The following is a 26,963-nucleotide window of genomic DNA, read 5'->3' as shown; positions in this document are numbered from 1 at the left end:
AGGACATTACACTTTCAAGCTTGGTGAACAGAACACAAAACCGTGCACAACGTGATGTATGATTTCATGCATAAAATGCAATAACCAGAAAAAAAAGTGTAAAAATCAGGATAATGATCACCCCTGGGACCGTGATGTGTGTGTGGGGGACGTGGGGGTGCTGACCTGAAGGGAGGTGTGGTGATGGGTTTCCGGGGCTCTGGTGAGATTGTGTTTCTTTATTTGGAGGAGACGGGCTGAAGGGGTGTGCCTCTTACTTTCTGAAAATGTAATATTGCCCCTATGATCTGTGGACTTTTCCGCCTGTGTATTATACTCCAATAAAAAGTTAAAATTTGTTGAAACTCCAGCTCGGGGACGGGAGAGTTTGAACATTATTCTGGAGGCAGTGGGCAGACCCAGGAGGCCTCTGAGCAATGGCAGTTCGTGACCAGAGCTGTGTTTTTGGATGATGGATCTGGCAGTGTGTGCGAGATGGATTGGCGAGAGGCACGGGAGGGAGGCTGGTGATTGCTCAGAGACGGTCGCAAGGGCAGGTGAGAGGTAATTCACAGCCGCCCCGGGGAGGAGACGCCGTGCGCGAGCTGTCTGGGGCTTCATTAAAGACCAGAAAGAGAAATGAACCAATTTCGCGGCCCTGGTCGTGCCTTCTCCCAGGATGTGAAGTCAAAGGCTACGCGAATGACGGCCGGTAGCAATACGATTAATTCCCCTGGATAAAGCCTTAATCTAACACATAACAGCAAATTCTTGTTTTTCCATTAAAAACAATACCTCAGCCCCCACGTCGGCTGCCAGGGCCTTAATGAGATCCGTTTCCCACTCGGGAGGGAGACTGAATTGGACCTGTGTTCCTCACAGCACGGGGTTCAGAAGATTGCTAGCTTGGCGGTAGGGCCAGTGGCGTGCTTGCAGTGATGGAGAGCGTGAGGCTGGATGTGACAAGCAGCGTGGAGTTCTCGCGACCTCAGCTGAACTGAAAGTTGGCCTAACTTCTTGGAAGAATGTGCGGGGACGTTTGCTGCGGCCAGGACTGGGCATGGGGTGGGGTGGAAAAAGCCCTGGACTGGAAGGTCAGAGGCCTGGGGACTGACTGTCTACTCGTCACTATGTCACTAACTCGCTGAGTGACCCTGGGTAAGGCTTGCCCCTCTCTGGCTTCTGTCTCTTCCCATGTCAGATGAGACTGCTGACCTCTTGGGAAGGCCAGTAGCCCATAGAATCAGGTCCCTGGGCACTACGCCTGGTGTGGAGGGCAGAGCGTAAACATGCTGTCTGCCTACGCTGGGGGGAGAAGAGGTGGGAGAACTTCAGGTGGCATTTGGAAGCAGCTGGGGGACACATGCTGGTGTGGCACAGGAAATGCTCTGGTGTCTGTGTTCCTGCACCACAGTGGAGGGGAGACCTGTTCAACTTGGACCCCCAACAGAAAGTGACTTGCCACCAAAGAAGGTAACATAAACACTGTCTGTCTCCCAGGATAGGGTGACCAACTCCGGGTCTGCCCAGAACTTTCCTGGTATCAGCTCTGACAGCCCCACAACCCAGGAAACCCTTCAGTCCCAGGCAAACTGGGACGGTTGGTCACCCTACTTGCAGCCCTGATGAAAAGCTTGGCACTGAACATGAACTGAGAACACGTGGCTGAGAAGCGTGTGCAAAACCTATCCCTAGTCCAGCAGCCCCCAGGAGACTGACCCAGAGCAGAATCCGGCCTCTTAACGGTCCGGGACACTACGGCCCTTCCCATCCAGTCCTCAGATGGGGGGACTGGAAGTTTCTGTCAGAATCCAGTCCGAGCTGGATTGTTGAGCAGAATAGGACTTTCCCCTAAACTCTGCCTATTGCTGGGATCAGATGGACTGGTGCTCATCCCCCAAAAAATCAATTTCTCGTCTCCAGAGGTCCCTGAGTGAACACGATGGCCTCCAGGAGGAGTCAGGGAGGGCGGCCTGGCCTCACGGCCCCACGTCACTTGTGCAGCCAGGCTTCGGAAGCCAGAGGGGCCAAACCAGGTGAGTGACTCCCCCATATGACCTTGGCTCAGCTGGGCTTAATTCTGAGTGGACAGGACCAGTTGCCTCGCCAGCTGAGGTCTCGGGGCTTGGCCCACCTCACAGGGCTCCCCAAGCTCCAGCTGCCCCTGCTTCTAACACAGAGCAAGACCCAAGGTCATCGGGCAGCCACCAAGCCAGGTCAGAGGCTCTCAGACCTGAGAAATCACTTTCGAGGGAGTGTTAGGGTAGCTCTCTGCCCAGTCATAATGTCTGGGGCTGGAAGTCTCACCTCTGTTAACGAGGTGTCACTGGAGAGGTGTCCAGGACAGGCCTGGAAGCTGAACGGGCAGACGCAGCTCCCAGATTGATTCTGCTCTGTGAGGTACAAATCCAACTGGGACACCTCCTGTCCAACACCCAGCAGATCAAGGAGCTGCTTGTGGGAAACTCCAACAAGCAGTGACCTGTGAAATCAGGAGCAACAGGATGAAAACATTTTGTCACTGAGAAAATATGTTGATGCTTATTAGAACAACATTTTTCAGGCTCAGTAAAATAAACATATTGGGTCGAATGTTGCTACAAGTGCCCCATTTACAAAGAGGCAAGGAAGGTATGAACTTGTGGTTGGGAGCTGGCAAGGAAGAAAAGTTACAGCGGGATTAGCTTCTTGTGCTGGAAATTGGAACATTCAGGGATGTGTAGCCCCGCAGCGGACACCCAAACTTCTAACTGAAATTTATTATTTCTGTAGAATTTGGAAACAACATCTTCAGGGATGACAAATACAGAGAAAACATGATTTCAGCCTTCATGTTTGGTCTCCTGGCAGACGGTGTTCATTAAAAAGGGCTTTATAAAAATGATAAAAATGTTACAGTTTGCTAAATGAAGTCTGAAACATCTCTATTTAATAATCGGGTGCATTTCAATCTTTTTTTTTTTTTTTAAGACCTGACATAGTGAAAAGAACCTCAGTCTTGGGCACCACTAAAATATAGAAAAGAGAAAAGGCATACTCAACTCATCTTAGGTTGTTTTGTGCATTTCTTCGCTTACATTTGTCCTCCTCAGTAGTGAGAGCTGTTGCCAAGTGTGTGAGCATCTAAGACCCAGCACTCCAGACCTCCAAGAGCTTTTGTGGCTGTGACGGGGGCCAAGTGACAATGGGTTTTCTTAGTTCCATTTTCTCTCGGGAACCGAAGTAGAAAAGGATAACCACTCTTTCCACCTCTTGGTCCCAGGACGCAGCACACTCAGGAATGTGGGGATGCGACGTGGGAGGGGCCGAGAGGAGGCAGAAGGAACAGACCCTTGAAGCTTAGTATAAAGCTCTCAGTGGAAAGGGCTTTCCAAGGGGTCATTAGAAAAGGTCTCGGTTTTGGAGGAGGGAGTTGAATTTGAGAGGCAGCTGTGGGGACTGTGAGGCTCAGACTATAAAAATCCAGAGCTATGACATGATTGAGGGCCAAGGATTGGATGGATGGATGGATGGATGGATGGATGGATGGATGGATGGATGGATGGATGAGGGGATCAATGGATGGATGACAGGAAGCAGACAGACCCCTCCTTTGGCAAATCTGGATGAATAGACTGTAATAGTGTCAATCGGAGACACTTTGGAAGCACCTGGGGCCCTCGGGGGTGTCGTGGCAAAACCTGGAAGAGACACTCTCATCTCTGGCCAGCCCCTCCCCGAAAACAACACTGCCATGTGGTTACCTCATTTTCTTTTTTTAAACGAACTTATTAAAGATTACTTAACTGCAAAGTGAAACCATCCCCAAGCTACTAAGTAGGATGTGACTCAGTTCCCGAAAGCAGGGTGGCCTGTGGGTGGGCAGCTTCTACAGGGACGTCCGTCCTGGTGTTGGTTCAGAGCAGGTCTCCCAGAAAAGAAACACCCCTTCCAGCACTGACTGCCCTTCACCTCCCGCAGTGAGATGACAGTGTCACCTGAGCTGATCCAGCTGCAGATGCGTCTCTCAGCACAGGCTGAGACGTCTAAGTCACCCTCCCCAACTGCACACAGTTGGCACCGGCATGAGCTGAGGCCCCCGTCAGATCTCCGTGCTGCCGTTCATCCTCCCCAAGCGACTAAGGGAAACTCTGGGCAAGCAGGTCAGGGTGGGCCTCGTGGCTGGACCTCCGTCCAGGGTCCATGCTGTGTCCATGGACAAAATCATGGATCTGCAATTCCTTTCTGTGATTTTATGGCATAACCTTATGTCTCCATCTTGTTCCCATGGCTGCCCAAGGAACTCTGTCACTAAAATCCAGAAATGGTCTGTATTTGCCTGTCTTCTGGCCACCAGGTTAGCAACCAAATCAAAGCAGGAAACCGGCTTGCTTCTCAGTGAGCCCATGGTCAGTCACCCAACCACGTTTTTTGGCCCAGATGCTCTCAGGCCTTCTGTTATAAAGTCTCTTCTGGAATTTCGCTGGGAACCACCAGGAAGCTTTGCCATGTAGACCTAGGAGCTATAGGGTTCCTATTTGAAAACTTCATCCTTGGGTCTGTGGTCTTGAGACACCTGTCCCGTCCCGAAGGACTCCTGTGTTTGGTGCCATAGGGCACCAGTGTTGGCGGAGCAAGGTTCAATTCCTGCCCAGGTGCTGACTCACCTGAGAGGGTCTAACAGGAGGCCCCAGGATCTGGAAAAGGGACTGGCCATCTCTGTCAGGGGTGAGGAAGGCCAAGAGGGGGTGGGGACCATTTCCTGGAGGAGGTGGTCTTTCAGCTGGGTCTTCAGTGGGTGGGAGGTGCTACTTGCAGTTCTGCACTCACCTGGCCAACACTGAGTTGTCCTCATGTTTAGGGGCCTGGCCAGGGCACTGGACAGCTTCCTGTGTTGACACAGGCCTCCCAGCTCACCTGCTCTTGGGGCTGCTGGAGCCAGGGCAGAGAACAGAATTTCCAGTAAACAACAGAGTGGTCTGGGCTTTCTCCCCAAGAAGATTCCAGAGAGTCAATCAGGCAAGCCAACCCCCGGGGGTCTGGGAAACAACTTCACTAGAATGTCAGTTAAAAACGGCTGGCATTACTTTGTCATCTGTTATTACAAATCACTCAGCTTTCTTCTGCCACAAACCTCCCTGTGTCTAGATTTAACGAACTGTAATGAAAAGTGGGATGCCTTCCTCTGCCTACAAGATGCACTTCTGAAGCCAGACCCACCCACAAGAAGGCTCTGTTTCTCGGCTAACAGGAAAGCAGAACCCTAAAGGCAGCTAAGGAGTGAGACATGAGTGTGTGTCCCCAACACCCAACAACGCATGCTTGACCTGTGTCAGATGCAGCCAGCAGCTGACACGCTGGAGTCCTGGATAAGCTGTCTTGTCAAAGCCTCAGCACCCTGGGCTCCCACAGTCATTGCTCCCATGCAGAGAGCAGCACAGAGCTGCTGACCATCCACAGCTGGTTTCCGAAGCAGCAAGCACTGGGCACCAGAGACAAAGGGCCATGCTGCCCAGGAACCCCTCCATGCCCTGGGGGCTGCCCCTCCACAGCAGCTGGAGGCACGAGTGCCCTGTGGCCACAAGCTCCTCCCTTCAACCCAGCTCATTCCCACGTCGGGCCTCATTCACCTGGCTCTGGGGGTGGAGCTGACGGTTGGCCTGGGAAAGCACTGTCTGCAGTGAGCCTAGGTGTACGAGCCCTGGCCAACCCTGGCCTCTGGCCCATGGAGGGCAGCTGATGGCCTGCAGCTCCCAGCCACATGCTGCCATTTATAGGCTCAACACACCAGGTACCCAGGGGAACCTAGAGCTGTGGGCTGCTGGGATTTCAGAATGCCAGGTGTTTGACCATGCCTGAACCCGATCGGCCCCTTGGAGGGGGAGGTTCCTGTCAATGCAAATACTCCCCAGCCTTGAGGGCACTCAAGCGAGACCCTAGGCTGAGATCACTTCTTGTTTACCCCTGGTGTTAGATAAGTTGATGGATGGGTGGATAACGGATGATGGATGGATGGATGGATGGATGGATGGATGGATGGATGGATGATTGGATGGATGGATGATGGATGGATGGGAGTCTCCAGAGAACTCAAGAATGAGAGGCTGCTGTTCCAGCCTGGTTATGGTGAGCACCTACCTTCCTCCCTTATTTGCTCCCTCCAGTTTTCTGTCCCAAAGTCCACGTGCTGACAGCATCACCTGAAAACTGCAGAACAGATTACACATCACTCTTTCTCTAAAACCACACAGCTCCTTGTGACGTGTAAAGTCCAAAGTCCTCAGTGGGGCCACAGGCGCTTCCATGAGCAGCCTGCAGCTGGTTTCCATCCTTAGCACCAGCCCACCCCAGTCTCCCAATCTGCATGGGATGTCCCTGTCATCCCACCTGTGGGAACCTCCCACCTCCTTTGGGTTTCTGCCCAAATGTTCCCTCCTCTGAGGCCTCTAGTGCCTTCTGCAGGCCGAGGGATTTGCTTTTCCCTTGGTTTCCAGGTCTGTTCTCACTGCTGTTGGAGAACGCAAGGCCCCTCTGACATCCCCAGGGGCCTCAAGGGCCAGGTACAGGGTGGGCCCTGACTGGGAACTGGGCAGCCTGGGCCCTGCCTCATTCTTGTCCCTGCTGTTCTTAAAGACCTGGCTGGGCACCCACCCCAGGAGCGTTTCGGAAAAGGGCCCAAGGCCCCAGGTCAGGGGAGCGCTGGCATGGTAGTCAGCTGGCCTCTGCCTCAGCTTCTGTGGGTTAAGTCTGGGAACAAGGGATGCTGTTAACAAGTTGCTGCAAGGTCATGGGTTTCTGTGAGATGTGGGGAACCCTGAGAGGCTCCTGCTAGGTAGGGGATGGGGGTGGTGGGCCGGGCTGGGCCCCTGGGCAGGACCATGCTACAGCGATCTGTGGGACGCAGAGCAACTTTTTCCTGGAGCCTGAGGCTATGTGGGCCAGCGATGGGTTTCGGGAAGCTGTGGAGCCCTGAGCTGGAGTCAGTCTGCACCCCTGGGCTGGGAGGCTCAAGCCACGCAGGTCATGGCCAGGCATACACAGGGTTGGGGTGGGAGGCAGAGGGCCCCAGTGAGCATTCTGTGGGAGCCCCGGAAACAGTGAGTGAGGGTGAGGGGTGGGGCTCACAGGACTGAGCTGTCCCTGCACCCATGCCACCCCATCTCTGGGCACGAGTCTTCCCCAGGCGCTGCTGGCAGCCTGGCAGCAGCTTTGTGTGGAGGGCACGCTTTAAATTCAGCTCAGCCACTTCCTATCCAGCAGTTTCAGGAAAGTCATTTATTCTCGTCTGCACCTTGCTCTCCTCATCTGCAAAACGGGAGCAGTAATGACAATATTACAATGGCTTCTTGCCCCACTGCAGGACAGGCAGAGATGAAAGAGCCAGGACCATCACTGTGGTGCCTGGTGTGCTACAGACACTTTGGATGTGGAGCTTCCAGAAGGTTGTCGGTGTGGACGCAGGCCCCAAGGCCTCAGCATCGAAGCTACAGGGCAGCCCACATTTCATTCGTGCTGCTGAAGGAAGTCACTAAAATTGAGGGGCCTTCCTTGAGGGGTGCATGGGTGAGGCCAACCTGTACAAGGAAGGGGTGGGGGGTGAAGAATGGCTGCACCCCATCTCACCCCCAGGCTGCTGCTGACTCCAGCTTCACCCATACCTGCCCTGAGACCCTGGCTGCAGTGGAGTGAACCAGGACCCAGAGGCAAGGAGGCCAATCCAGCTACATTCCAGACGATTCTGTGGAAGAGTCTGGATGCTCCAGTAAGAGCTCTGGCCAGTGCAGGTTTCCCCAGATGCCCAGGGACACATTCAAAGTAATGAACAGACACTGCAGCCTTTTCGGGGACCAGAGGCTTCCGTGGACGCCACCTACCAGCCAGCCCTATTCCGTTCTTCCTTGGATCCTGTGGCACGTACTAGGAACAGCCCACCTCACGGGACCTGCCCCGACTCCCAGCTACCCTGGCTCAGGAGGAGCCCATCACACAGATGAGTGAGTGCCGGGTCCTTGTTCTGTCAGCCACGGACGTACCGCTGATCACAGACAGGTCCCCACCCCGAGAGAGGCGATGGCTCCAGGACAGGGGTCTCACTCTGGGGTCCCAGGACCCTCTGCAACCCAAACATGAAAGTGTCTACAAAACCCCTCCAGCACCCAAGTGTGCGTGTATACATTTTTCTGGGGACAGGATCCACAATTTTCATCATATTTCCAAAGGCCTCTGTGTATAACAGAGGGGTCACCCCGTCTGGTCTTAAGAAAGGCTTGGGGGGCTGTGGGAAGGTTTGGGGTCAGACTGGCCTGGAACCCCATTCCGCTAACTGGACAATCGCCAGGAAGCTAATTGGTCTCGTGGTCCTTACCTGTTCTACTGGCTGCCTAGGCCAGCAGGACAAAGAACCCTGGTGCTGTGTGTCCACGATGTTCATGTCCTACGCGGGAAGCTCACAGTTCTCATTCCCAAACTCACACGGCCCACACTGGAAGAGCTGGGGGTGTGGATGGACCCTGTTGTGGGGACAGCCACGTCCGCCTGGGGCCACATGGGTACATCCAAGTCTACGGGACGTTCGTGCCTCACTTTCTTATTCAGTCCTCACTGCAGTGGCTCAGGCCCAGCTCCCTAAATGTAAATACAGGTGCCCAGAGTCCACGGTCAGCCTCTGGCCAGTGAGTGCTGCCTGGCCTGTCGGCCCACGCCCGATCCCCTCCCCGAAATTTCCAGTTTGCGGAGGGTGTATCTGGGCTCTTCCAGTCACCCAGGGAGAAAGTCCAGTTCGTCTGAACTCTTTGCATCTTGCACCAGACACATATGTCATTCTTTGATTCGAGCTCCCCTGAAGCAGAAGAAAACACTAGGCTTCCTGCAGGAAGAAGCCCCCAGAGGCTTGTTAGGAGGCTGGGGGTATAATGAGCGGTTACCAGTGCGGGCCACGCGGCCTGTGGGGCGCCGGTTACATAACAGAGCACCTTCACCTCAGCATGCGACTGCCGCATTAGTGCTCCCGCCACGCGCCCGCCCCCTGCCGCGGAGCTGTGACACTCCGTGTGCCACCTGCCGCCACAATGCCCCGGGTGTCCAAAGCAGGCGGGAATGATCACATCTGCCTGATGAGGGCGTGCCCGGAGTGCCAATCAGTGCGCCAGCCGCCACCATGGGGGTCGGGCGAGCCCAGCAGGAGCACGAGAGCCATAAGCCCAGGCTGGAGACAGTGCCTCCATCCTCATAAACCCCCAGTGGGGGGCAGAACCGCGCCGAGACCCAGAACTGTGGAGCACTGGGACATGGACTGCGGCGGAGCTGCCTGGGCCGCCTCCAGCCCAGCACTGCAAATATCGGAGCTGCAGGGCTTCTAATGTCAGCCCTGCCTGAAACTCTCCCCCCACATCCGTACACGAGGAGAGACCCTCCCGGGACGGGGCGCTCACTCCCAGCCCAGCTGGCTTGGAGCACAAGAAACTGCTGGAGATTATATGAAAACTGACCCAGCGGGACCGAAGCACATGCACTGCTCTCAGGGCCACACAGAGGAGCCTTCTGCAGAGGGAGGGCATATGCCCTGTGAGCAGTTGTCTCAGTGGAAGCCTGGTTACATCCAGACCAAGAAGGTACGGGAGCCAGAGAGGAGTCCTCAAGAAGGAGATGGCACCGAGAGCCCCCAGAATCCTGTCTCCCGCCAAGTTCACCCCTAAATCTGGGAACTGCAGGAGCGCGTGGGAATCCTTCTGCTGCTTCTGAAGGAAGGTGGCCCTTGGCTTGCTCCCAGGAGATGGCAGGGTGTGGGGAAGATCCCAGTAAGCTCATTCTCAGGACTGTGTTTCCTCACAGGACAATGGGAGACAGTACGAGGGTCAGGTGTGAGCTGGAATGGATGCAGTGCTGGGCACAAAGGAGGCATCCCCTAATTTTAGAAACTTCTCTGGCTCCTGCCCCTGGAGCTTTGCAGACGTGGGGAGGGGGCAGTCCTCATCTCTGAATCCAGTCCCCCAAACATCCAAGTCTTCCCATCTTCAGGGTAAATACCTCAGTCCTTTCATTCTTTCTCTGGACAAGCTGGGTCCCCCAGTGCAGACTGAGGGTGTCACTGCCCAGGGGGGTCCCCTCTCCCCTCTGACGGGAGCCCTGCTGGCCCCACACAGGCTGTCATCGCCCCCACCTTATTTCTTTCCAAGCTGCTGGCTGGATTCGGAGCCTGGAACGTCTGACATGTTTTCCCAACATTTGCTTCTCATTTCAAAGTGTAAACCGGGCAAGTCGGGGGAGGTTCCGTGCTTTTCTTCTCCTCACGCTCCTCTCGACTGTTCTGCCTTCTCCTTGCAGGGAGAAGCATCTCGGAAGTTGATCTTGGGGGGTCGTTCTCAAATAACTGGGCCCGAGAAGCTCAAAAGAAGCAGGCAGGGCAACCCCAAGTCTCTGGCAGCTTCGTTTTCCCGATGACATTTGCAAAGAGGTTTTTGTGCAAACGGTGTTCCTTGAGCTGGTCGGGTTTCTCGGGTCCATGCTGCCGGCTGTCCACAAACCACCACATTGATCATGGGAAGGACGGGGCCCTGCTCAGCTTTCCACCGGCTACTGAGCCCAGCTGCTCGCACCGGCCCCACTGTCTGCCCCACAGCCGCCAGCCCCGGGCAGTGCTCAAGCATCCAGTGTAGACAGGACTTTGGTCTGCGAGTCAGGACTCCCCTGTCCCCTGAGAGGTGCACTTTCCAGCAAAGGTGACAGAAAACATGGAGGGGTAAGAGGGCACGGCCCCAGGTTCAAAGCCCAGCTCCAAAGAAGGTCGCATGGGAGGTCTGGGGACGGTTCCGCGCACTGAGCATCAGTGGTACCGTTTGCACAATAGCAATGAGAGAGTCCACTTCTTCAGATGAGTGTGTGGCTCAACATGAGCGCTATGTGGCAGTCACAGTGCTGCTGAGTTTCCCTGCTTGCTATGCCATTCCAAGTAAACAGAGCTCCCGAGGACTCTGATTTCTACTCATTTAAGTCACCAGAGCCTCATGCTGCCGGTCAGGTTAGCGAGAAGGGGTTATTAACCCTTTGTGGATGGGAGACAAGAGACGAACTCATGTTGGTGGGCTCCAGCATCCCTCTGTAAAGAGGCACCCTCTGCTGTCTGCCTCCCAGGGCCCCAAAGTGGGATCGAGGCTTGTCAGCCAGGTGGATTGAGATTGGGGCGAGGGGCACAGACCCGCACCCACCCTTTGCCAGGAGGCTTCTCAGGCCACACTTCCTCCAAGAACGTGAGCCCAATGTGCCCTCCTTTTGCCCTGACTCACTGGGTCCAACTAAACACGTTACAGAGATGGGGAAACTGAGGCTGGGTGACCCCAAGGCAGTCAAAGAGCCGAAGGCCAAAGCAGGACGGCCAAACCCAATGTGAGTCCCCTTGCCAGCTGCTGGAGACAGCAGCAAGCCTCCATCACTAAAGGTCGGACCCAACTGCCCGCGAAATTCAGAAGGCACAGCTCACTGACCTTCCTGGGCTAATAAGGAGGCATCTTTAATGCCATAAAACATTTCATTATTAAAGCAACTGGGAAAACCTTTACGGAGACACAGCCAATAGGCTTACTCAATTAGCATGAACATGGGGATCCCATCCTCTCCAGGCCACCCAGAGCCAAGCAGAGGCCTGGGCCAAGCCGCAGCCTGGCTGGCAGGGCAGGGCCGGGGTATGAGAGCCCATCAGAGCTGATGGGCCCTGTTTTCCACCAGCTGCTCCATCTACCTCACTTGGGTCGGCATTGGGGACAAAGGGAGGAGCCAGGCCCTGGGTAGGAGAGATGAGTGGGGGTGGGGCCTGCCCTGGAGGAACTCTGGGTGGGGGGAGGAGGGCCAATCAGTATGATGAGGAACCACAGCAGGCCAGAGGGGGCCTCACGGAAGGCTTCCTGGAGGGGAGGGTGCAATGGGAGTCGAGTGTCAGGGTGGATGGAGTATAGAGATCACTAGGTAAAGGAGTTAGTCAGAACCTTCTGGAAGCCAGGGTGCAGCTCGTGACCTAGCTCAGCCCATCACTCCTGGGAGCTGCTTCTGAATTCTGTTGCTCCTAGAGCCGGCAGAGTCGGTGTCTATTGCTCGCAACCAAGTGCCTTGCAGGATGCAGCCCAGGTCCCCTCCTCTCCCTGCCTGGCCTCAGCTCTCGCCCCTTCTCTTGCCCTTGGCCCCTCCGTGTCCCCTAGAGCTGTCCCCACTCCCTCACTGCCTTCTCCCCACCTGGAGGGAACGGTTCAGTTTCCTACACCCTCTCCCTGTGAGGCAAGCTCCCGAATCCTGATCCGGTCACCTCTGAGCTGAGCTTACCTGCTCCCACCTGCACCCCTTGTGAGCCAGAGCCCCCCTGATCTCACATACTGGCCTTAATGGTTGTAAACGAAGAGTCTTTACAAGAGGAGGGAGCCTGGGAGGCCACATTTCTTTTATGTAAACTTAGTTTCTTGGAAGGGGATTGAAAACACATTTGTAATGTCTTTGTCCTCATAAAAAGGGCCCCAGCCGCTATTTTTGGATGTGCTATTGTTTGTCACTGCCTTCAGATGATACCCCAGACACAGACCTTGCTTTCTGTAGCGAGCCCCAGGGCTGAATCCAGGCAGGAGGCAGGAGGGGGAGGCCTCAGCCTCCCTCCACGCAGACAGGCGCACAGCCACAGCCCATGCCTGGCATCCGCACCCACCCTCATTGGTTGGACCCAGAATCCTCACCGTGTATCTCCTCACACCCCTCTAAGCGGCACCCCCAAATTGAACAAGCAAATGCACCCACTCTTTCCCACCTCCAGGCCTTTGCACAGGTAGTGCCCCTGCCTGCCTGCAGGCCCCTCCTTCCCTTCCCCCACCCTCCCCTTTCTTATGAGTCCGTTTGGGGGACACTGTGTGGCTGCTGAAGGCAGAGCAGCCCTAGAAGGCCAGACCCATTATCCCTACACCCAGTTCACCACCGTGGGTCATCATCATGTGGGTCCTATAGGAGGGACGTGAGCTCCTGGGACAGGGGAGGGTCCCGTCTCCAACGATCTGATGTGATGTGGGGCTGATGAGCCTTAATCACATCTCACCAGCACGACGATCAGGTTATTATTTTCCTTTAAGAGATGGAGGGCAGCAGAGCTCAGAGAGGTTAAGCACTCAGTCCCAGGTCACCCAGCATGTGGCAGGGCTAGAACCCAGCCTCCATCCTCAAACTCCTGCTGTTGCAGCAACTCTTCCCCCAGCTGCCTCCTCCCCCTGGTGGGGGGAGGGGAGAGGAAGTCTCCATATGTGTTTATGGCATGATCCTGGAGCCCAGATTTCTCCTTCTGGGCCCGCACCCCCAGATCTGCAGTGGGGGTCTGGGGCTCCAAACCTGCAGAGTGCCGCTGGGTGCACAGCACTGCCCGGCAACCTGTGATTAATTTTCCTGTCCTCATTAATTCCCGGATTTCACCCTCTCATTAAGAGGTGGTGGGCGGTGTGGCTGGGGCCGCACGCCTGCCCGCTCTGAGCAGCGGTTACGGGAAGGCCTGGCACTCCTAATTGCCTTGCCTGGCCTCCTTGCCTGGCCTCCGACGGGCTCATTAGAGGTAATGAAATCTGTGAGCCCAGGGCAGAGGGAAGAGCCGGCGCCCCTTCAGAGAGGCGAGCAGGCAGGGATTCTCAGAGGAAAAACAGCCCCAACAAGCAAGGGGGTGCAGAAGGCCTGGCTCAGCTGGGCGTGGGGGGGCTTGATCAGGCATCAGGAGGACGTGGGATAGGGGCCAGGCCTGCAGGACATGGAACCGGAGGAGGGTCTGGCTCTGTCTCCCGATGCTCCACCATTAGTTAACTTTTCTGGAAAAAGCAGGTCCTGGTGCCCCCACCCCAACCACCCTCCCCACATAAGGAATCTGCCTCCTTCTCCCTCCATCCCCTCTTGGGTGGGCAGGCTCAGGCCTCCTCCCCAGCCTTAGTCTCCCTTTCCTAGTTCACTCGGATGAGCCCTCTGCAACACACCTGGCTCCCAGGGCCCGAGTCCTCGGCTGTACACGCAGTCCTCCAGGGCCGGGCATCAGCTCCCAGGCTGCCCCAGGCAGCTCGGCCTCCAGTCCAATCCCCTTCCACCTGCGGCCTCTGCTGATGTCACAGTGGCCAGTCCCCTGATCCATGTCCCAGACGAGGAGCATGACCATCCCCGCCAGCAGAAAGCTCCAGGCTCCCAGGTGCTCACCTGCACCTGCTCAGGACCTTTCTCGTACCACTCTGCCTATTCCCACGGTTCCTCTTTGCACACTGGCCTGTCGACTCCTCGCTAGAGAGTTTCTGTCTGGATCCCCAGTGATACCCAGCCCAGGTTGCGGACCTAGCAGGAGCAAATAATAAGTGCATGCTGGCATGAACTGTCATGTCTTCTCCCCACTGTCCCCTCTCATTGTTCCCTGGCTCCCGCCCTCTGTGTTTTGGATGGTGCCACCCAATGTGCCTTTCCAGGGGGTTTGGGCAGTTCATATCCTCTGGAGCCTGGAGGATGCTTCTCAGGAGAAATACCTTTCAAGGAGCCCAAATAGAGAAGACTTAAGGGTGAGCAGTCAAGGCAGGGCACCGCCGTCCCACTCACCCCACACCCAGGGCTGGGATTGGAGAAGCTGGCAGGCAGGGCTAGGACCGCCTGTGTGGCCAGCTCCAGCCCTGGTGACAGGGATGAGGGCCCCTATCTCTCAGGACCCCTGTGGCAGCTGGGAGGGGGAGAGTGGCTGACTTCTCGGGCCTTGTGCACAGTGCCCTGGGTGGTGTCCCGACTCTTCCCCATGCATCCTGGGTGAACGCTCAGGTTCGGTCTGTGAGTTGGTTCCTTACGCTGCTGTAAGGACTCCCCACCCACTCAGTGCCTGACAACAGTGCAGATGTATGGCCTTGCCGTTCTGGAGGTAGGAGGCCTGATACAGTCTCCCTGGGCTAATCTCAGGCTGCGGCAGGGCTAGTTCTTTCTGGAAGCTCAAAAAGAGAAGCCATTTCCTGGCTTTTTCCAGCTTCTAGAGACACCTGCACTCCTCTCCCTGTCTTCAAAGCCAGCAAAGGCCGGTCAGGTCTTTGTCAGGTCACATCACTCTGACCCGGACCTTCTCGCCTCTCTCTTTACCCTGTGAGGATCCCTGTTATGGCCCTGGGCCTACGTGGATAATCCAGCTCACGTCCCCATCTCCAGATCCTTAACGGAAGCACTCCGGCTAGGTCCCTATGCCGTGTAAGGTAACATAGTCATAGGTTTGGGGATTGAGGTGTGGGCATCTTTGTGGCCTTTATCCTTCTGAGCATAAGCTGGCCCTGCCTAGAATTGTCTTAGGAAGGCTGGAGGCCTTGAGGAATTGGGGGAGGGGCTGCCCCAGCGGCACTGGTGACTCTGACCTACTGCTCCCACATGCCTGAGACAGCACCAGCCTGGGGGGGCTGGACTGGCCAGAGTGCCCTTGTCAGTGCTGAGTGGGTCCTCTCCGCAAGGGCAGAGAGAGGAGGCTAGAAAGTTCTGGTCTGTGCAGCTGACGCAGCCCTGTCTCCTGGCTTGAGACAGCCCAGCTGACCCCCAGGCCACCTGCTGGCTATGGAGGAGGGGGCCTGCTAGGAACTGTGGGTTCTGGCACCCCTCATGGGCCAGCCCACCACCCGGCTTGGCCACATTGACAGCAATTTCCCACAGTGACATGGGCTTCCTCTGACTCTCATTAACAACTCATATAAATCGGATTTGTATCACTGGACCCGGCGCCTGGAAATCACCACCCTCCAGGGCGGCTTGATCTCTAATTGGCCATCCATGTGCTATAGGCACTGCGTCCAGGTGGGCCCGGGTCGCAGTCTGTGTCAGTGCTTCAGCTACAGGCAAGTCCTAGACCAAGTCTACGGGCAGGTTCCTCACTCTGTCCAGGAAACAGTCACATGGGCACACACATGCACACTTTATTTCTGGGACAACTTCTATCTCCTCTTTCACAGACCATTGAGATGTGGCCTCAGCATGTGGCTCTGGCAGAGAAATCCAAGATGGCGGAGTAGATAAACACTGTGCTTGTGTCCTTCACGAACACATTAAAATTACAACTAAATTACAGAACAACCAACCTGGAGAACCATCTGAAGTCTAGCCAAACAGAAGTCCTGTAACTAAAAACGTAAAGAAGCAGCCATGTCGAGACTGGTAGGAGGGGCGGTGATATGGAACAGGCCGCAAACCTCCGTGTGGCGGTTAAGAACTGGGAGGAACATCTCAGCCATAGTTTTCCCTGCAGAGGAACAAGGGAACCCAGCCCCCCACACCAGGTTCCCCAGCCCGGAGTATGGAAAGAGGAGCCCTCACAACAGCTGACTGCAAAACAGTGGGGATTCTAACCATCTGGGTGGGAGAGAAGTGGCGAGAAACCCAGGCGTCCTCTTAAACGGCCGTGCACAGACTCTCACTCGCAGGCACTCACCATGGGCTCCAGGGGAAGGATGGTGACTTGGGGTCGTCGGAGACATAAGGGGGTGCAGACTGCGTTGTGTCGCTTCGGGTGTAGGGCTGGAGGACAGTCGCCACTTCCCTGTGAGGACGTCCTCCTCTCGTGTAGCTGACGGGCAGGCGCCATTCTTACCATGTTGAGCCCGCCCCCTACGTTTACAGCCAAATCTGAATCTGATTGGCCTGGCGAGCTCCGCAGCTCTGCCCCGCTGACTCACTGGGATACCGTCCCACCCAGCTTCCCCAGTGCTGGAGGCACTTTCTCCAAGAGCAGTCAGACCCCACCTGCATTGTAATCTTTCTTGGAAAACTATCAGAGTCCTACACACCCCAGGTGGACAGTGACTGGTCTCGGTGTGCTCTGAGACTTTTGCTGAGTAGCTCCAGGCTCAGCACTGACACCAAACCAGAATTTCCATTAACCTGGTGACCACAATTCTTCCCACTCTAGAGACTCTCTGAGACCCTGCCTCACACAACTCGTATACTGCACGAAGCTTTATCAGCAGCTGAACCTTAAGGCAGCTGGCAGGTGGCAGCAGGCCTCAGGGTGTCCTGGCTTTTTACCGAGTTACTCCAGGCCTGGTACTGGTGGCAGATGTTCTCAGTTCATTGCGTGGCCTCTCCCTCATGCCTCCAGGTCCAGGACAGGCAGCGAAAAACCATGGGTCGCTTTGTAGCTCTTATCAGGCAGTCCCTGGTCAGTCACAGGCAGTGGCTGACCTGGGACTGCAACAGAGCCCCTCGCCAGAGTCCTCAAACCAACATACTTGGAGATTGGCTTTAGATCATAGCAGAGCACTGCCAAATTAGGCCCACAAATGGCACATCCAAAGGGGGGTCTCAAGAGGCACCAGAGCCTGCTGGAGCGAATCCCACTCAGTGGGGTAAACCCCACACACAGCAGCCCGTAAACTGTGGATATGGCCAAACCCCACAGCCAATCAGCCTGAGAGTCAATTCCACTCATTGATGTGCCAATAGCAACCAAGGCTCAACTATAACAGTAGGGCACACACAACCCACACAAGGGACACTCTGGAGCACCCGGCTCAGTTGACCAGGGAGACTGTGCCAGGGCCCCACAGGGCACCTACTACATAAGCCACCTGGCCAAGATTGGGAGAAATAGCAAATCTACCTAACGTATAGGAGCAAACACAAAGAGGAAGCCAAAATGAGGAAAGCAAAAAAGTATGTTCCAAATAAAAGAACAGGAGAAAACTCCAGGAGAAGAACTAAACAAAATGGAGGCAAGCAACCTACCAGAGATAGAGTTCAAAACAATGGTTATAAGGATGCTCAAGAAACTTAGTGAGAACTTCAACAGAGAGACAATAAGCATAAAAAAGGACATGGAAACCATAAAAATAGAACCAGTCAGAAGTGAAGAATAGAATAATGGAAATGAAGAATGCACTAGAAGGAATCACCAGCAGACTAGATGAAACAGAGGATTGTATCAGTGATTTGGAAGACAAGGGAGCAGAAAACACCCAATGATAACAGCAAAAAGAAAAAAGAATCCAAAAAAATGAGGATAGTTTAAGAGACCACTGTGATAACATCAAGCATAACAACATTCACATCACAGGGCTACCAGAAGGGGAAGGCAGAAAGCAAGGGATTGAGAGCCTATTTGAAGAAACAATGACTGAAAACTTTCCTAAGCTGGCGAAGGAAATAGACATACAAGTCCAGGAAGCACAGAGAGTCCCAAACAGGGTAAACCCAAACAGGCCCACACCAAGACACATTGTAATTACAAAGGCAAAAGATAAAGACAAAAAGAGAATCCTAAAAGCAGCAAGAGAAAAGCAGTTAATTACTGACAAGGGAGCTCCAGATAAGACTGTCAGCTGATCTCTCAATAGAAATTTTGCAGCCAGAGGGGATGGGCACAAAATAGCTAATGATGAAAAGCAAGGACCTACAACCAAGGGTACGCTACCCAGCAAGGTAAAATCAAAGGACAGATAAGAGCTTCCCAGACAAGAAAAAGCTAAAGAAGTTCATCACACCAAACCAATATTACAAGGTATGTTAGAGGGACTCCTTTAAGATGGAAAAAGATAAAAATTATGAATAAAATGGCACTAACTACATATCTATCAGCAATTACTTCCAATGTAAATGGATTAAATGTTCCAATCTAAAGACATAGGAGGGCTGACTGGATAAGAAAACAAAATCCTACGGTATATGCTGCCTACAAGAGACTCACTTCAGATTGAAAGATACACATGGACAGAAAGTAAAGGGATGGAAAAGATATTTTATGAAAATGGAAACAAGCAAACAAAAAGTTGGGGTAGCAATACTTATATCAGACAAAATAGACTTGAAAACAAAGGCTGTAACAAGAGACAAAGAAGGACCCAGTAATCCCACTTCTGGGTATTTATCTGAAGAAATCTACAAAATGCTACTTTGAGGGGATGTGTGCACCCATATGTTCATTGCAGCATTGTTTACAATGGCCAAGATGTGGAGACAGCCTAGGTGTCCATCAGGATGAATGGATAAAGAGGAGGTGGTACATATATATTATACAATGGAATATTGCTTGGCCATGGAAGGGAATGGGTTCTTGCCATCTGCGGGGGCATGGGTGGACCTGGAGGGTGTTGTGCTGAGTGAAGCATGTCAGACAGATAAAGACAGATGCAATGTGATTTCTCTTATATGTGGAATCTAAGAACAAAATAAACGAACAAAACAGAAACAAACTCATAGATACAGAGAACATTTTGATGGTTACCAGATGGTAGAGGGGTTGGGGGGATGAAACAGGGGAAGGGATTAAGTACAAATTGGTGGTTACAAAGTCATTATGGGGAGGTTAGGTTATAGCATAAGGAATACAGTCAATAATATAGTAATAACTATGTATGGTGTCAGATGGGCACTAGATTTATCAGTGTGATAGATGCGAGGGGATTTGGGGGACAGGGTGAAAAAGGTGAAGGCATTAAGAAATATAAATTGGCAGTTACAAAATAATCATGGGGATGTAAAGTAAAGCATAGGCAATATAATCAATAATATGGCAATAATTATTAATATGTATAGTGCCAGGTGGGGACTAGACTAGTCAGGGGGATCACTTCTTAAATTATACAAATGTCTAAGCACCATGCTGTACACCTGAAACTAATATAAAATAATATTGAATGTCAATAAATAAATAACAAAATGGTAAAAACAAAATACAAGTTGCCCTTTAAAAATTCCAAAGAAATAGAACATGACTGTGGCTCACATCCTCCAAGGTTCCTCGGAGAACTTTGGGTCCCCTGGGCTCCCGCTGTACCTCTGACACTCCAGACTTCTTTGTTCCACTGCCCGATTGATCAAACCTGAGCTCCTGCAGGCTGGGCCCCGGGCCTCCTCCTCCCAGGGCACAGAGGGCCTGGCTCACAGAGGGTGCCCAGTGTGCATTTGCAGACTGGCTGCAGAAACAGAGCATCCCCAGGGCTGGCTGACCCTGGGCTGGCCAGGTGGGCCTGTTCTGGACCCTAGGGCTGTATCCTCATCTTCAGGGAGAAGGGGCTTCAGCTCTGAGGCTGAGCAGGTTTACAGGATTGGGCAAGGTTCCTAGGCCAGGCAGTTGCCCAAACTCCCAGCCCCAGAGCCTGTCAGGCCGCCCCTCTCACCCCAGCCCTTCCAACCAGCACCACGCTTTGCTTTAGAGTGGGGGCACACACTCACCGTGGACACCATGCGTGTCCTCTCTCCCTCTGTGCTACGTCCTTGATGACTGCAGGATCAGGCCAAGTGATCTCTCAGTTGGAATAGAAGCAAGAACCACGCATCCCACAGCAGGAAGGGCGCAGCCCCACCGCGGGATGGCCGCAGCCCATCCAGAAGTCCTGGCTTCAGCAATGGGCATTTGGGGTGTCTCCACGTTTGGCTATTATGCATAGTACTTCTAGGAACATTTGAATACAAGTTTTTGTGTGAAGGTATGTCCGCAGTCCTCTTAGACATATGTCCAGGAGTGAAACTGCCGAGGTATATGGTAACACCATGTTTACATCCTTGAGGAAGAGTTTTCTGAAGCGGCCGCACCATTGACGTCCCCACGAGCAGTGCACAAGGGTGCAGTTTTTCCACATCCTCACTGCAACTATTACTGTCTGTCTGTTTGATTGTCGTCAGCCACCCTACTGGGTGTGACGTGGTCTGGCTGTGGCTTTGATTTGCTGTCCCCTAATGACTAATGACAGTGGCATCTTTTCATGAGCCTGTTGGTCATCTGTGTATCTTCTTTGGGGAAATGTCTAGTCAAATCATTTGCACATTGTCAATGGGGTTAGTTGCTCTTTTATTATTCAATTGTACGAGTTCTTTATATGTGTATTCTGGATACTAGAAACTTACCAGGTATGTGATTTGTAAGTACTTTCTCCCGTATGATGGATTTCTTTTCCCTTTCTTTACCGTGTCCTTCGAAGCACAACAGTTTTTAATTTGGATGAAGTCCAATTAATCTACTTGTCTTTGGTTGCTTGGGCTTAAGATGTCATAACTAAGAAATCATTATCTAATTCTAATTCTTTGTCAGGAAACCTGTGTTTTCTTCTAAGAGTTTTAAAATTGTAGATACTCTTAAATTTGATCTCTTTAATTTTGTATATGGTGTGAGATAGAGTCCAAAATTCTTTTTTTTTTTTTTGTATGTGGATATACAGTTCGATCACCACCATTTGTTGAAAAGATCATTCTCTGACCATTGAATTTTTAAAAGTCCTAAATGTACCTGTCGTGGTTGATTTCTGGGCTCTCAGACCTGTTTTATTGGTCTATATGCCTATCCATATATCAGTACCACACTCTTGAATCCTACAAAACTCATAGCTTTGTAATAAGTTTTGAAATCAAGTAGTGTGAGTCCTCTAACATTTTTTTTCCCCAAGATTGCTTTGGTTATTCTGGGCTCTTGCATTTCCATGTGAATTTTAGGATCAGCTTGTCAATGTCTGAGAAATGCCAACTAAGATTTTGGTAGAGATTGCACTGACTGTATCAATTTGGGGAGTATTGCCATCGTAACAATATTAAAGCTTCCAGTCTATGAACTTGGGAAGTCTCTCAATTAATTTAAGGACTTCTTTAATTTCTCTCTCTCTTTCTTTTTTTTTTTATAACAACTTTGTAGCCTTTCATCGTACTTTCCCCAAGGATCATTGGGTCAGAAAGTCAATTCATTCTGTTGCTTTAATTTCTTTCAATGATATGTCATAGTTTTTAATGTACAAGCCTTACACTTCTTTTGTTAAATTTATTCCTAAGTATTTTATTCATTTTGGTACTACTGCAAATGGAATTGTTTTCTTAGTTTCAACTTTGGTTTGTTCAATGATACTGTACAGAAATACAATTGATTTTTGTAGATTGATTTTGTATCCTGCAACCTTGCTGAACTCATTAGGTCTAATACTGTGTGTGTGTGTGTGTGTGTGTGTGTGTGTGTTCCTTAGGATTTTCTATATACAGGATCATGTCATTTGTAAATATAGTTTTACTTCTTCCTTTACAATGTGAATGACTTCATTTTTATTTCTTGCTTCATCTCCCTGCCTAAAACCTCCACTATAATGTTGCATAGATGTGGAGAAAATGGGTATCCTTGTCTTGTTCCTGACACTGGGGAGACACTCTCACCTCACTTCTGACCTTCATCATGAATGTGAGTTTTGATAGACATAAATTTTCATCTCCTTCGGGTAAATACCAAGGAGCATGATTGCTGGGCCACAAAGCAGCCACAGAGCTGGAGAAAAGGGGATGGGAATAGGGTCAGTTAAAATAATACAGAGCTTGTTCTTCTTATCAAGGTCCAGCCATTGTTCTTGAATAAATTTTCCTAGAATTGTTGCAAGCCTTTGTTCAACTTCCAGAGTTCAGAAAAGGTTGGTCCTGCTAATTTTTGCCTGCTTGCTCATTTTCACGGAGGAGAGATTTTTCAGAGGTCCATTTTCACGGACATTATCCTGTCTGCCTCTCTCACGGACGCTTCCTATATCCCAGGAGGAGGCCTGGGGGAGGCCGGAGGCAGAAGCCCACTGGATGGCCTGAGGAAACTGTCTCTGCTGCTCTTGGCCTCATTTTTCAGAGCTGCAGAAAGAGATGTTGGGCAAATATGGTCTCGGAGGGTATCCTTCCTCACCTCAAGCTTCCTGTCTCCGCGCCTCGCCTAGAGGCATCTTGAAAGCAGAGAGGGAATCTTTTTCTTCTCGGCATCCCCTGAAGCGGCAGCTTTCAAACTTCTTTTCCATAACCACTCAGAAATCACGACCCAGCCATGCACCTGTGCAGACACATTGATTCACATGCGTTGCTTGTGGGACGAAAGTTCCACTAAACAACGGCTGCTGTTTCAGGGACATGCTGTGGGTTTTCTCTGTTTTATTTCTTTAAAAAATGAGTTAGTCGTTGCCCACCACAGTGACTCTCCTGATTCACTAATGCATCATCGCCCACAAGTTGAAATGACCAGTCCCAACAGCACCCAGTTCAGATGTTGGGTGTCCCTGAGCTTTGTGGGGGATGGATACTCTGCAGGAGAGAAGGTGGGCATGTGGGGGCCTGAACTCAGCTGTGGTCAGGAAGGTTTGCCCCTTTAAAGAGGGTGATTTGGGGCTCCAGGAAGAGTTGGGGCATCAGGGCACCAGTCCTACTAGGGCCTGGGCAGATGGCCCTATGAGGCAAGCGGGAAAGGCTCTTCCCTATAGGTGCTTTGGCAGACAAATCCTACATGTAAGCTATCTGACCCACTTCCTCCACTGCTCTGGATGACTTGTGTCTTCCCCAGATTCATACTGCAACCCTAACTCACAGTGTAATGGTATTTGGATATCAGGCCTTTGGGAAGTAATTAGGTCATGAGAGTGGAGCCCTCATGATGAGATTAATGTCCCTATATGAAGAGACTGAGAGAAACCTCTCTCTCCCCCCACCACGTGAAGACACAGGGAAGAGATGGCTGTCCACGAGCCAGGAAGACAGCCCTCACCAGGAACCGAATCAGCCAGCACCTTGATCTTGGACTTCCAGCCTCCAGAACTGTAAGAAATAAATTTCTGCTGTTGAAGCCCTGTCGTCTGTGGCTATTACTGATGGCAGCCCGAGTAACACACCCACCCAGTCTCAAATCCCCAGACACTCCATTCAGATATCTGAACCTGGACACTGAAGAGCCCTTTCAGCCATTCAGGACAGCCAGCACTTCATGCTGGCCGCTGGGGGACGTATGGAGGAGACTTTCCCTGCCCTCAGGCTGGTACATGTAGGAAACAGCCTTTATACTTATAAACCCACTGCACATCACAGAACATGAACGTCCACCATCAAGACAGCTGTGAGGTGGGGTGAGGTGGGGGCAAGTACTATGGCATCGTTCTCAATCGACTGGAGAGAAATCTTTGTGAGACATTGCATAACATGGGAATGCTGAGCTCATGGCCCAGAATCCCACATTTGTTTCCCTTGGTGCTGCCTAAATCTACCTCCCTAAGAGGGTTTCCAGATGCTGAGAAGGCTCTGAGGACTTCTGCCATTCCTGCTCTAACCCCTCCACACCCACTGATGAACGGAGGTGCTCCCCTCAAGAAGAAGCCCCCTGAATGTCTGCCCCTGCGATGATCACCATCACCAACGTCATTGTCGTCATCAACGTCACCATCATCAACGTCATGTTATCATCATCTTTATCTTTAATTTCATCAGTGAGACAAGAAGAGAAACACAGCCTCTAGCGCATAGTAGGTGCTCAGTACATTTCACTCCCCTCTTCCTCACTTGTGCACTAAACAGTATCTTGCTATCTCAAATGTAATAATGTTAACAAAAGCAACAACTGCTATTATCAAGTGCTCACTACATGCCAGACACATAAAATAAATACTCACAGGCGCTGATTCACTGAATCCTAAGAAGAGGACCCTATAACACTCATGAGGAATCATGCTGGTTTCAAGGGCAGAACTCAGGAAAGAGGCTGTTCTGGACAGCTGGGATTGCAAGACTCCCTACGTCATGCAACTGGGAGAAACAAGAACAAAGTAGCCCCAACACACACACATGCACGTACACACACTCATAAAATACATGTACACACTGCAAACATATACTCATACACCACACACACAAACACACCCCACATAGGTACAAACACCACACCCACTTATATACACGTACGCACCCCACATACATATATATTCGTACAAACTCATACACATACATACCACACACATATGTGCAGTCACACACACATACAAACACTCATTCACACATAGGCCTATACATACACACACTTATCCATAGACACACACATCAACGTGCCACACACATACAAATACACTCTGATCGTTCATTTTATTTATCAACACGGCTGGGCCATGGTACCCAGACATTTTGCCAAACATTATTCGGGAAGTTACTGTGATGATGTTTTTTGGATTAGATTAACATTTAAATCAGTGGACTTTGAGTAAAGCATATTGCTCTCCCAGTGTGGGTGGGCCTCGTCCAATTGGTTGAAGGCCTGAATAGAACAAAGCCTGACCTCCCCTGAACAAGAAGGAATTCTGGCAGAAGACAGCCTTCAGACTTGAAGAGCAGCTCTTTCTTGGGTCTCTAATGTTCCATCCTGATGCTCCATCCTGCAGATTTTGGACTTGCCAATCACATGAGCCAGCTCCTTAAAATAAACCTCTTTTCCATTCTCTCTCTCTCTCTCTCTCTCTCTCTATATATATATATATATATATATATATATATATATATACATATATATATAAAATCATCTTATCAGTTCTTTTCCCTGGAAAACCCTAATACACACACATACATATATACATGTTGCAAATAGTCACACACACCACACACATACATAATCACACACACACACACCCATAAACATAGTGTCTACACAAACATATACCACACACACATACACCTCTGTACACACCCATCCACATATGTCATGTATGCATGCCACACACCACACATACATACACATACCACACACATGCACACACCATAGCTGTAGACTGACAGACATACGCACCCATTCATGCTGCCACCCCAGACACACGCACACACACCCTCCATTAAGGCCCAGGTGAATGACCGAGGAGCCAGTGTGGACCACCCTCAGACCTCAGGACAGTCATTCCAGGTGGGGTCCAGGCAGTGCTTCTGAGCAAGGGCCTATTTGGTTTTCTTCTGGACTCCTAGATGAAGTGTGCTATGTTTGAACATGTCAAAAGTGAATTGATGTACACATATAGTTGTTGTTTTTGAAGTCAGTGAAAAGGAAAGCAAGCATTTCAGCTGATGACAGTGGAACCAGATGGCCCCTGAAATGCTTCTGGCCGAGCGACTGGTGAGCTGATGTCTCTGTGGCTTGTCTCATCTAATGACAGCCCCAGGCTTGGGCTTCTTTGCTTCAGTGGATAGAGACAGAAAAGCAGGAGGGAGGGGTTTTTCTGGAGGAGCCCGACCCCAGGCCCTGCCGAGTGGGGGCAGGAAGTCAGCGACAGTGGCTGAGCCACCGTGGGTGTCACTCCGAGTGGACCGAGCTCTCTCAATAGTCTGATCAACATCACCTGGATCGAAAACACAATCCAAGTGAAATAGAAACCATTACAAAAACATTTGCAGTAAATGTTTGCTTCAGCTTCTTAACACGTGGAAATGATGACATGCCTTCCTCAAACAAAAATGTTTAACTGACAGCAGAACTCTTTGTAGAAGGTTCCGTGATCGTTATGGGAGTCTAGCTTTCCAAGGGGAAAAGTCAATCTATGAAAATCTCAATCAGTGGCAATCACAGCTGGCTCCAGCAGACATGAGCTGGGAGGCCACGCTCCCCTGAAATGTTTGGGAAGAAGTCACATTACCTAACACATAGTCCTAATTGAGGGGCAGTCATGTGACACAACCCAGCCAGGATGGCAGCAGGCCGGGACAGCAAAGGGTACTGGGGGGCGAGGGGATTCTGGACTGTTCAGCTGGGCCAGACTGGTTGGCCTCCCCAGCCCTCCACCCCAGACGTCTACATGGAGGGGAAGGGAGGTGGGATGGCAGGGAGTGGCCCTGGGCACATGGTGTAACCTGTCAACAACACACTCTGATGATGATGATCTGAGCCCATTTTACAGCTGAGAAAATGGAGGCTCTGTAAGATGATCACGTGTTTTGTTAATAGAGAGGAAGGAAGCAGCTGCCTCTCCATCCTCTCCTCCTTGGGGCATCTCCTTGAAAATACAATAGGTCTGACAAAAGGCGAAGCCTTTTGGTTTTACTGTGCTAGGTCTCAGGCCTCCCGCCACTTGGGACTGAAAGCTCAACCTCTGCGATTGCCTAGCTGACCCTCACAGGTGGGTCCTCTCCTTCTCTCTTCTGCACTACTGTCTAAATTGGTGGAAATTCTCTCCAGACTTTGTAGTCACGTTCACACTACAGTACATGCAGGCAAACCTCACCGTGCTTACTCAGGAGTGAATTGCTTTCTGTCTTCGATATCGGCACAGAAAGAGTCTTTT

At 51.7% G+C, this 26,963-nt stretch overlaps 1 long non-coding RNA gene across 2 annotated transcripts in view; it reads right to left on the bottom strand.

The window, feature by feature from the left end:
• The window catches only part of LOC109455536 (uncharacterized), a 40,735-nt gene that overhangs the window by 11,444 nt on the left and 2,328 nt on the right, over positions 1-26,963 (bottom strand). Inside the window, exons 3-6 of one of the 2 annotated variants that reach the window (XR_012494521.1) lie at positions 23,429-23,478; positions 14,149-22,723; positions 6,097-6,165; positions 2,287-2,461 (exon numbers count right to left, since the gene is read on the bottom strand). This is a non-coding gene — a long non-coding RNA (uncharacterized LOC109455536). The remainder of the gene's footprint in view (positions 1-2,286; positions 2,462-6,096; positions 6,166-14,148; positions 22,724-23,428; positions 23,479-26,963) is intronic. The other variant, XR_012494520.1, reaches the window with a different exon arrangement.

The sequence above is a fragment of the Rhinolophus sinicus genome, linkage group LG03 (genome assembly GCF_036562045.2).
Source record: "Rhinolophus sinicus isolate RSC01 linkage group LG03, ASM3656204v1, whole genome shotgun sequence".
NCBI classification, from domain to species: domain Eukaryota; kingdom Metazoa; phylum Chordata; class Mammalia; order Chiroptera; family Rhinolophidae; genus Rhinolophus; species Rhinolophus sinicus.
The sequence above is the reverse complement of the archived record's forward strand: the minus strand, read 5'-3'. Positions and strand labels throughout refer to the sequence as shown.